The sequence below is a fragment of the Sturnira hondurensis genome, unplaced genomic scaffold (genome assembly GCF_014824575.4).
Source record: "Sturnira hondurensis isolate 20B ecotype Veracruz unplaced genomic scaffold, ASM1482457v3 Scaffold0007501, whole genome shotgun sequence".
In the NCBI taxonomy this organism is placed as follows: domain Eukaryota; kingdom Metazoa; phylum Chordata; class Mammalia; order Chiroptera; family Phyllostomidae; genus Sturnira; species Sturnira hondurensis.
The window spans coordinates 26238-34942 of NW_028080132.1; the positions used below are offsets into that span (position 1 = coordinate 26238).

At 40.3% G+C, this 8705-nt stretch overlaps 1 protein-coding gene across 2 annotated transcripts in view; it reads right to left on the reverse strand.

The window, feature by feature from the left end:
• The window catches only part of LOC118991426 (glycerophosphodiester phosphodiesterase domain-containing protein 4-like), a 30664-nt gene extending 26181 nt beyond the window's left edge, over window positions 1-4483 (reverse strand). For both annotated transcript variants that reach the window (XM_037052642.1, XM_037052641.1), the window contains exon 1: window positions 4396-4483. The gene's annotated coding sequence lies outside the window, so the exon portion shown is untranslated. The remainder of the gene's footprint in view (window positions 1-4395) is intronic.
• Window positions 4484-8705: the final 4222 nt, after the last annotated feature.

Consider the following 8705-nt stretch of genomic DNA (forward strand, 5'->3'; position numbering starts at 1 on the left):
ATTGATCAGAGCATGCTTGTGGAAAAGTTACCTGAAGTTACCTTTTATGTGATTAAAACTAGAAAAGCAACCATACAAAAGGAGGTGGCCAGACAATCTCCAGGGCTCACAAAAGGCTGGAAATGGTTGGTGTTTCCACCAGGGCAGAAAAACTTGCAATACAAAGAGCACTAGGGGGCACACTCAGCAGGGAATTGCCTCAGTGGTGGAAAAAGCTTGGGCCTACATTAAAGGCTCCTATGAGCTGGCCTAGCAAAGCTTTAAGGTGAGTTTCAAAAGAGCTAGATTCTTTCCAAGTAACTTGACTGTGCTCAAGAACAAAGACTGAGAGTGCTTTTGTAAATGTGAGAAGCATCAAACAAAGCAAAATACCTAGCATCCAATAAAAAATTACCAGATACAAGTCAGTATCCCTGATGAACAGAGATGTATGGTGCCAGGTAGGTAGTGGAAATACCAGGAGGAACACTTTGTAAAGTATATGACTGTCTAACCGCAATGTCGCACACCTGAAACTAGTGACACACAATGTAGAATACAACTGAAAAAAGTGATAAATCAATTTAAAAAAATTTATCAGACACATTTTTTAAAAAAGGCAAGAAAACACCACCCATACAGAGAGAAAAGAGTCAATCAGCAATTCAGGAATGTCTCAGATGACAGAATTAGTAGGCAAGAACAATGAAGCATATTTACAACTATATTCTGTATGTTCAAGACACAACAGGGAAACAACCATGTGAAGGGAGCAGCATGGCAAATATTTTTAAAAGGTGTAAACTGAACTTCTAGAGATGAAAGATATAATGTCTGAGATAAACATACACTGTTGGGTCCTGGCTAGTGTAGCTCATTGTATTGAGCACCACCCTGCGAAACAAAGGGTTGTCGGTTCGATTCCCAGTCAGAGAACCATTTGGGGCACAGGAGAAGCAACCACACATGATGCTTCTCTCCCATTCTTTCTCCCTCCCTTTCCCTAAAAATAAATAAATTCTTAAAAAAAAAGAAAAGGAAAATACACTGTTGGCATTAAGAGCCAATTGGACACTGAAGACAAAAAGATTACAGAACTTGAAAATTTTAAAAAATGAAGAGAACAATTGTGAGCTGCAGAACAACTATACGCTGTTTAATGTAACTGTGACTAGAATCTCTGAAAGAGAGGAAAAACAAAAAATAGGGACAAAAACAATATTTGAAGAATGGCTGAAAATTTTCAAATTTGATAAAACCATAAACCGCCAGACCTAAGAAGCATAGCAAACCCCTAGAAAAAGGCACATACAGAAACCTACAAGACATATCATAAGCAAAATGCTTAAAACCACCAGTAAAGACAACATTCTCAAAGCCAGCCAGATAGAAAAGACATTACATGTAGAGGAACAAAGATAAGAATGTCTTCTAGACATTCCTTGAGCAAGAATGACTTCTTGTTGGAAACAATGCAAGGCAGAAGACAGTAGAGCCGCATCTTTAAAGAATTTAAGAAAACAAAACAAAACATGTTAGCCTAGAATTCAGCACTCAGCAAAAACAGTTTTTAGAAATGAAGCTTAAATAAGGACATGTTCAGATACTTAAAACTGTAAGAATTAATCACCAAGAAACTCACACTACTGAAATGTTAAAGGAAGCCATCCAGTATGAAGGAAAAAGGCATCAGGTAGAAATGTACATCTATATAAAGAAATTGGGAATATCATATATATGGGTAGATATAAAATAATGTTTACCTTATTTGTAAAATAACTTCAGAAGATAACTGGTGTTATCTTCTGAAGTTAGTTCAGAAGCAAAAACCAAAAACAATAAATACTGCAGCTCATAACAATTGTAGAAGTAAAATGGAAGACCACAAATGCTCAAAGAACAGAAAATTGAAAGTGTACTGTTGGATAGTTCTCATACTATATGTGTAGTGTCATAAAATTACTTGTAGGCAGAGAATCTGTAATTTAAAGATGTATACTATAAACTGTAAAGTAATCTCTGAAAAAGGTGTATGTATATAAAAAGCCAAAAAAGGAGATAAAATGAAATCATAAATATTACTCAATTCAAAAGAAAGCAAAAAAAAAGAACACAGAACAGAACAAATAGAAAGCAAATACTAAATATCTGATTTAAAACTAGATACAGGGTGGGACAAAAGTAGGTTTATAGTTGTTGTATGGAAAAAGACATGCAGGTTATGATTATCACAATAGCTTTATTAACTCTGCATTTCACATACTCATAACTGTAAACCTACTTTTGCTGTATATATAAAACTTTTTCAGTGAAGGGGACTAAATGTTCTGATTTAAAAAACACACAACATTGTTTAACTAGATTAAAATAACAAAACCCACCATATGCTCCTTATAAGAGATTGGTTTGTTGAGACAGAAGGGAAAAGATATAGTACCTTGTACATGTACTGTTCCATTACCAGGTTACACCATGTACCAACTGGGACAAAACCTCAGTTGCATAAACATAAGCATTTACTGCTCACATCTGAGCCCATTACCTGTTCTACTGATCTAGACTGGCTTCAGCTAGGATGACTGGGGTGACCTGACTGTGCTCCATGGGTCACTCAACCAGGTTAGGCTGAGTATGTTCTCACGAGATGGAAAAGGTCCAAGAAAGCAAGTTCCCATGTGCAAGCCCATTTCAAACCTTTGCTTCAAGGGATGTTGTGAAGTCAAAATCAAAAGCAGAGCAGGTCTACACATGGTGGGAGGGCACTGTATAAGCTACTTGGCAAAAGGTGTGAACACAACAGGTGTAACTAAACAAGGGGTGAGAATCAGGGTCCAAAGATACAATCTACCTCACTGTATTTATTACCAAAAGATGAAAAAACCTTGAGGTGGCCAGACTGGTGTGGCTCAGTTGGTCCAGTGTCAGTCTTGGAAACCAAAACATCCCCAGTTTGATTCCCAGTCAGGGCACAGGCCTGGGTTTCAGGCCAGGTCCTTGATTAGCAGCATGCAAGAGGCAGCCTCGCCCGCTGATGTTTCTCTCCCTCCCTTCCCCTCTCTTTAAAAATAAATAAACAAAATCTTTAAAGAACAACAACAGAACCCAACCTTGAGGCAGCTAGTATTAGTAAAAACAAAAAGGGTCATTTCATAATGATAAAAGCTATTAAAAAAAGAATTTTCAATGCATAGGCACCCAACCACTTGGGCTCTAAAGGAGCAAAAAACAAATCTACAATTACAGTGGAAAGTTTGGCATTTCTCTCTCAATAAAGGACAGAGAATGATCAGATTTTTTAAAAAGTCTGTAAGGACACAGAAGATTTTAACAACTTGATTGACAAACTAGTCTAACATTTTTTAAACACTGTGCTCAATGACAGGAGAATGTACGTACATTTTTTCAAGTGGATATGCAACATTTATAAAAGGTGATCACGTATAAAAGGTGATCATATAAAAGGAGTACAGAATGGCTATAATAAACACATAAGAACTGAAATCCTAAGAGTATGTTTTCTGACTGTATTGCAACTAAGCCAGAAATCAGTGGGAAAAAGATTCCTGTAATTAGAAAATTCGAATTTGGTAATTAAATACTATATCTATAAAAACTCATGGAACCCCGTGGATCAAAAGAAAATAATCACAATGGAAATGAGGAAAAAGTTCGGACCAACTAATGATGAAAATATAATGACACTACACTAACTTGGTGTTTTATGTTGCAAGTATCGAATCACTGAATAGAGATGTTTTGACAAACGCTCAGAGAATGAGCACGGTGAACAGCTTGAACACTCAGTGAAAGGCAGCACGTTAGCCAGAATCATCGCCACAATCGCTTCCCCCAAACCTACAGGTCCTTTAACTTTGGGTCTACCAGCCAGCGCAGCCAAGTCCACACTAAAAATTCAGTAACGCTTAGGGAAAAAAACGAACCAACACCGTTTCCCTCCCAGACCTGTCCTCTGACCTCCAACCCACACACCCGACAGCCTACGGAGAGCCAGAAACCCCGGCGTGCCCGCCAGGCGGCAGGAACTACCACCAGCCCCCGCACACCGGGCAGACTGCCTCCGGCTCCTATTCTCAGACGTTGGACAGCCCGCGGCGCTGGGCTGTGGTCAGGGAGCGGAGCCCTCGCACCTGGGGGACTTCAGGGGAGGCCGACCCGCAGGCCAGCCCCGGGTCTGGGGGCTTGGGGACGTTGCCCCCGGGCCACCCGCGCAGGTGGAAGCCCCTCGGTCTCAGCTTCCTCCAACGAGTCCTGCAGTGACGCCCACTCCAGGTTCAACGGCCCCAGCGACCTGACTGGTCCAGGTGCCGGGGTTTGGCTGACAACTGGATATATGAGTGTACCTCCCATTTCGGGACATGCTTCTGTGGGAAGCTCGGAGGTGGACACCCTACTTACGGTGACGCCAGAGCCTGAACCAGAATCTGGATTTCGCACTGGCCCAGTCCAGCGTCTCTCAAGATGGAGCCCGGCTGAAGGGGCGCGAGGGGGTGGGCGTGGCCTCAGGTGCTCCCTCGGGTTCCAGGAGGCTGAATTTAAAGCCCGCCCCCAACCTCCGCGCTGAGCAGCGCTTTTGAACTGTGCTTCTAGAGTATGTGCTCTGCTTTGTTCTGCTTCAGTTCTTACTAAAATAACAAGCGTAAACTCAGTTCTTGCTCATCTTTAAGTTCAGGCATTATTTTTTGTAGCCTGGTTGTTCATACATTACCTCATTTTCCCCCATTTTTTCCTTGCCTTTTATTTTTTCCTAGCCTGCTTCAAACAATGAACTTGTCTTTGCCAGTTTGCTCTGTCTTTGATTCTTCTGCCTATTTCTCTAGCTCTGACTTCTGTTCTGAGTTCCAGACCCTTATATCCAGTTGCCTGCTGGTCATCTTCATCTGAATGCCCTGCTGTGGACCCCTCAAACTCAGTAAACCCTAACCTGGACTAAATACGTTTCCCTTCACATCTACTGGGTCTCCTATGGCTGCAAATCGCTAAATGGTGTAATCAGAAACCAATGGCTCTTTCTTAATTCCTCTCTTCCTTTGTCACACCCCAACCCTGAACAAATCCTTCTTATACTTCCGATACATTCCTATCCATTTCTTCTGGTCATTCTCCTGGTGCATTTTAATACCCAATAGAGCCCTCTCCATCTTAGGGGTTATCAACTGCTTAGTGCTGCTATAATGGTACGAATTCAGAGTGTTGCCACAGTAGACTCCCAAAGAATCTGTCTCCAGTTTACCTTTTCCAAAACTGACCTTTCAGAGAGCAGCTATGGATTTTTTAAATGTAAATCTGACCATGTTTAAAATTAATTCTTAGGTAAAAGTTTAAGCTCTTGAAATTGGATCCAGTCTTTCCAGCCTCTTCTTCCCACTACTGTTCTTCAACCCCAGTCATATTGTAATTTCAGCAAAACAAAACCTGTTGCGCTTCTTCCCTACAGCATTATGTACCTTTATTCATGTTGTCCCTACTGCCAGTCTTACCACTTCCCACCCTCGACTTATACTTGGCTCAATCCTTTCATCACCAGATTGGGTTAAGTACTTCCTCCTCCTGTTTTACATGTCCCTTCAAATAAACAACTCACTACTATATTAACCACACCAATTTTAATTACCTATTTTCTTTTCCTGATGTTTTAATTTCTACTTCCTCCATCTAGCTGTAATCTCTTTGAGGGTGAGGCCATATCTAACTCATCTCTTGCTCTCAGTGCTCACTATAATGCTTGGCACGGTCAGTCGGTTAAGTAGAAGCTGTAGACCCATCCACCCTGAAGCTGAATAAGGCAGTTTGCTGCATTTTTTCTGACCCGGCTGAATTTTCTAGAGTGTACCTCCCACTAACCAGTTGGTAGTATTTAATGCAAATCTCAAGGGAGAATGGTAGCTTAGATCGGGATGGTGATAGTGTAGAGGAAGAAAAGTAGGTTGATCTTTGAGATGTTTATTCTTTCCCTCCTAACTTCAGCTCTGGGACTCTATTTTAACCCTTGACGTAGCAGTACTAACCTGGTTGGTACTCACTGAGATCAAGTAGCAATCAAAAGATTAAGCAATCTTTTGTGATAATGAAGATTTTCTGAAACTCCATTTTTACTTCTTTAGAGACCTTTTCCTCTTCTCTTATCAACAGAGAATGAAACAAACTCTGGAGGTTGGTACCATGTTTGAGCAAATACAGGCTCAATCCTAACATTCCTGGTTGTTAAGCAGAAGCAAGACAAACAAAACTAAAGTATGCAAAACAATATAAAAGACATACCAAAGAGCTTATCAAGTAAACCTAGTTATAATATCCTTATTTCAATGAACATAAGCATTCAGTTAATCTCTGTAGGAGGTTTCCAACTTGCCTGTGAAAAATCATTAATGAAAATAGACTTGAGGACATTGTGTGGCGTCATAAATCATAGGTTCCCACTAACATCTGGGAGAGATTTTCTCCCAGCTTTCTTGTCCCAAAAGAACTCACTCCGTTTTGTAGACTCATTATTCAACTAATTAAGTTGTTCTTTTGCAATGAATGTTGTTCAAAATCTGGTAGGTCCTGTCTGATTCTAAACATAAAGCTTGATGTACTAAAATAAGATTGTGTTGGAAGAACTCAGTTATTACTTTTTAAAGACTGATTCAAAACTGTATACTGAAAGTATGCTTGTCATTTCTTCAAAACTTTACCTCCCTTCTGTAGAGTAAGGACTCTTAGTCCAACAGTTTCTGTAAGGAGCAAGCTGACCTGAGATAAAGGTTTTTCTACTAATCACTGTTACATTATCATCTTATGGAGCATTCTGCTAAAGACAGTATAAGAGAATTTGCAGTTTGCCTTGGTCCATAAAGCCTGTATCAAATATTTTACAAACATGAATGCACACACAAATGTCATTTGATTTTCTATTTAAATATGTAACTGGCACATGGTCACCTGGGCCTTTGTGCATAGGTAAAGTTTCTCAGCAAAATATGAACTCACAATACCCTTGGCTGGTATGGCTTAGTAGATAGAGTGGAGGCCTGTGAACTGAAAGGTCACTGGTTCGATTCCCAGCCAAGGCATATGCCTGAGTTGTGGGCAGGTCCCTGGTTGTTTCTTTCACACATTGATGTTTCTCTCCCTGTCTCCCTCTCTCTAAAAAGAAATAAATAAGCAAACAAACAAATGAACAAATAAAATCTTAAAAGAGGAAGCTAGTAATAATATAAAAACACCACCAATTTCTAACTTTCCCTGTAGCCTAAAGTCTAGGTAGTTTTTTCCACCTTTTGGTACGTTTCTCATTATTGTAAGAGCAACGTCATTACTCATTACTTGAACTAGAGAATAAGGAAATGGTCAAGTGTTTTATTTTTTTAAGATTTTATTTATTTATTTTTAGAGAAAAGGTAAGGGAGGGAGTAAGAGAGGAAGAGAAACATCCATGTTGTTTCTTCTCATGTGGCCCCCACTGGGGACCTGCCCACAACCCAGGCATGTGCCCTGACTGGGAATCGAACTGGTGACAACTTTGGTTCACAGCCCATACTCAACCCACTGAGCTACACCAGCCAGGGCTCAAGTGTTGTTTTAAATACAAGTTCTCTATATCTGCAAAATTGTAAAATTGACACAAAGAAAGGGATAAACTTGAAACCTGTGAATACATATCACCCCAACTGTCAAATGCAGGCCCTCTGATTTCCCTTTCTTGGCAGCATGCAGGTGCACAATGCCAGACTAGTCAATTGTGCAGTAGTGTATCAAGCCCAAAGCACAGACGTTGTCTTTGCTAAATGTATATGGTATTTCTGTTTTAACAAGTGTCCTTTTTATTAAAAGTAATGGATCTCTTTTTCTGTGAAATTTCATGGAAATTAATATTTTTGCTCCTAATACATCCATGCTGAAGAAATACTGGGCTACAAGTCTGAAAGAGATACTAAATACAAATATTAGGATTTGGCAGGAAAAAAAAAAAACAAGAAGTCTCAGGGTTTCGGACAGGTTATCCTCAAGCAGCTTCATTTGGATATGAATCCTGCTCTGTTGGGTGGGCCCTTGCACAGCTGCTCCTCCACAGTGGCTGGAGGTCAGGGGTCAGTGGTCAGAGCCAGTCCTTGTAGCTGACTGGCCTGAGGGTAAACCCCTCCTATTGCTGTGCCAATAGCAAGCAAGGCTCAACTATAACAGGAGGGTGTACACAGCCCACATTGGGGGTAGGGGGGTCACCTGGAGTGCCCCCCTCAGGTGAATGGGGAGTTAGTGCCACTGAAACCTATAGGATACCTACTATATAAAGCTGTTCTTCCAAGCCTGAGGGACACAGCAACTCTACCTAATACATAGAAACAAACATGGGGAGGCTGCCAAAATGAGGAAACAAAGAAACATGGCCCAAATGAAAATACAGAACAAAATTCCAGAAAAAGAACTAAGCAAAATGGAGACAAGCAATATACTAAATGCAGAGTTTAAAATACTAATTATAAGGAAACTTAATGAACTTCATGACAACTTCAACAGCACACAAAAAAAAGACCAGTCAGAAATAAAGGATAGACTCATTGAAATAAAGAATGTGAAGGGAATCAACACTAGAGTGGATGATGCTGAGAATCATATCAACAGTTTGGAATATAATGGGGCAAAAAACACCCAATGAGAACAGCAAAAAAAAAAAAAAAAGAATCCACCTCCCAAATGAAGGTAGTGTAAGAAATCTCTGGGACAGG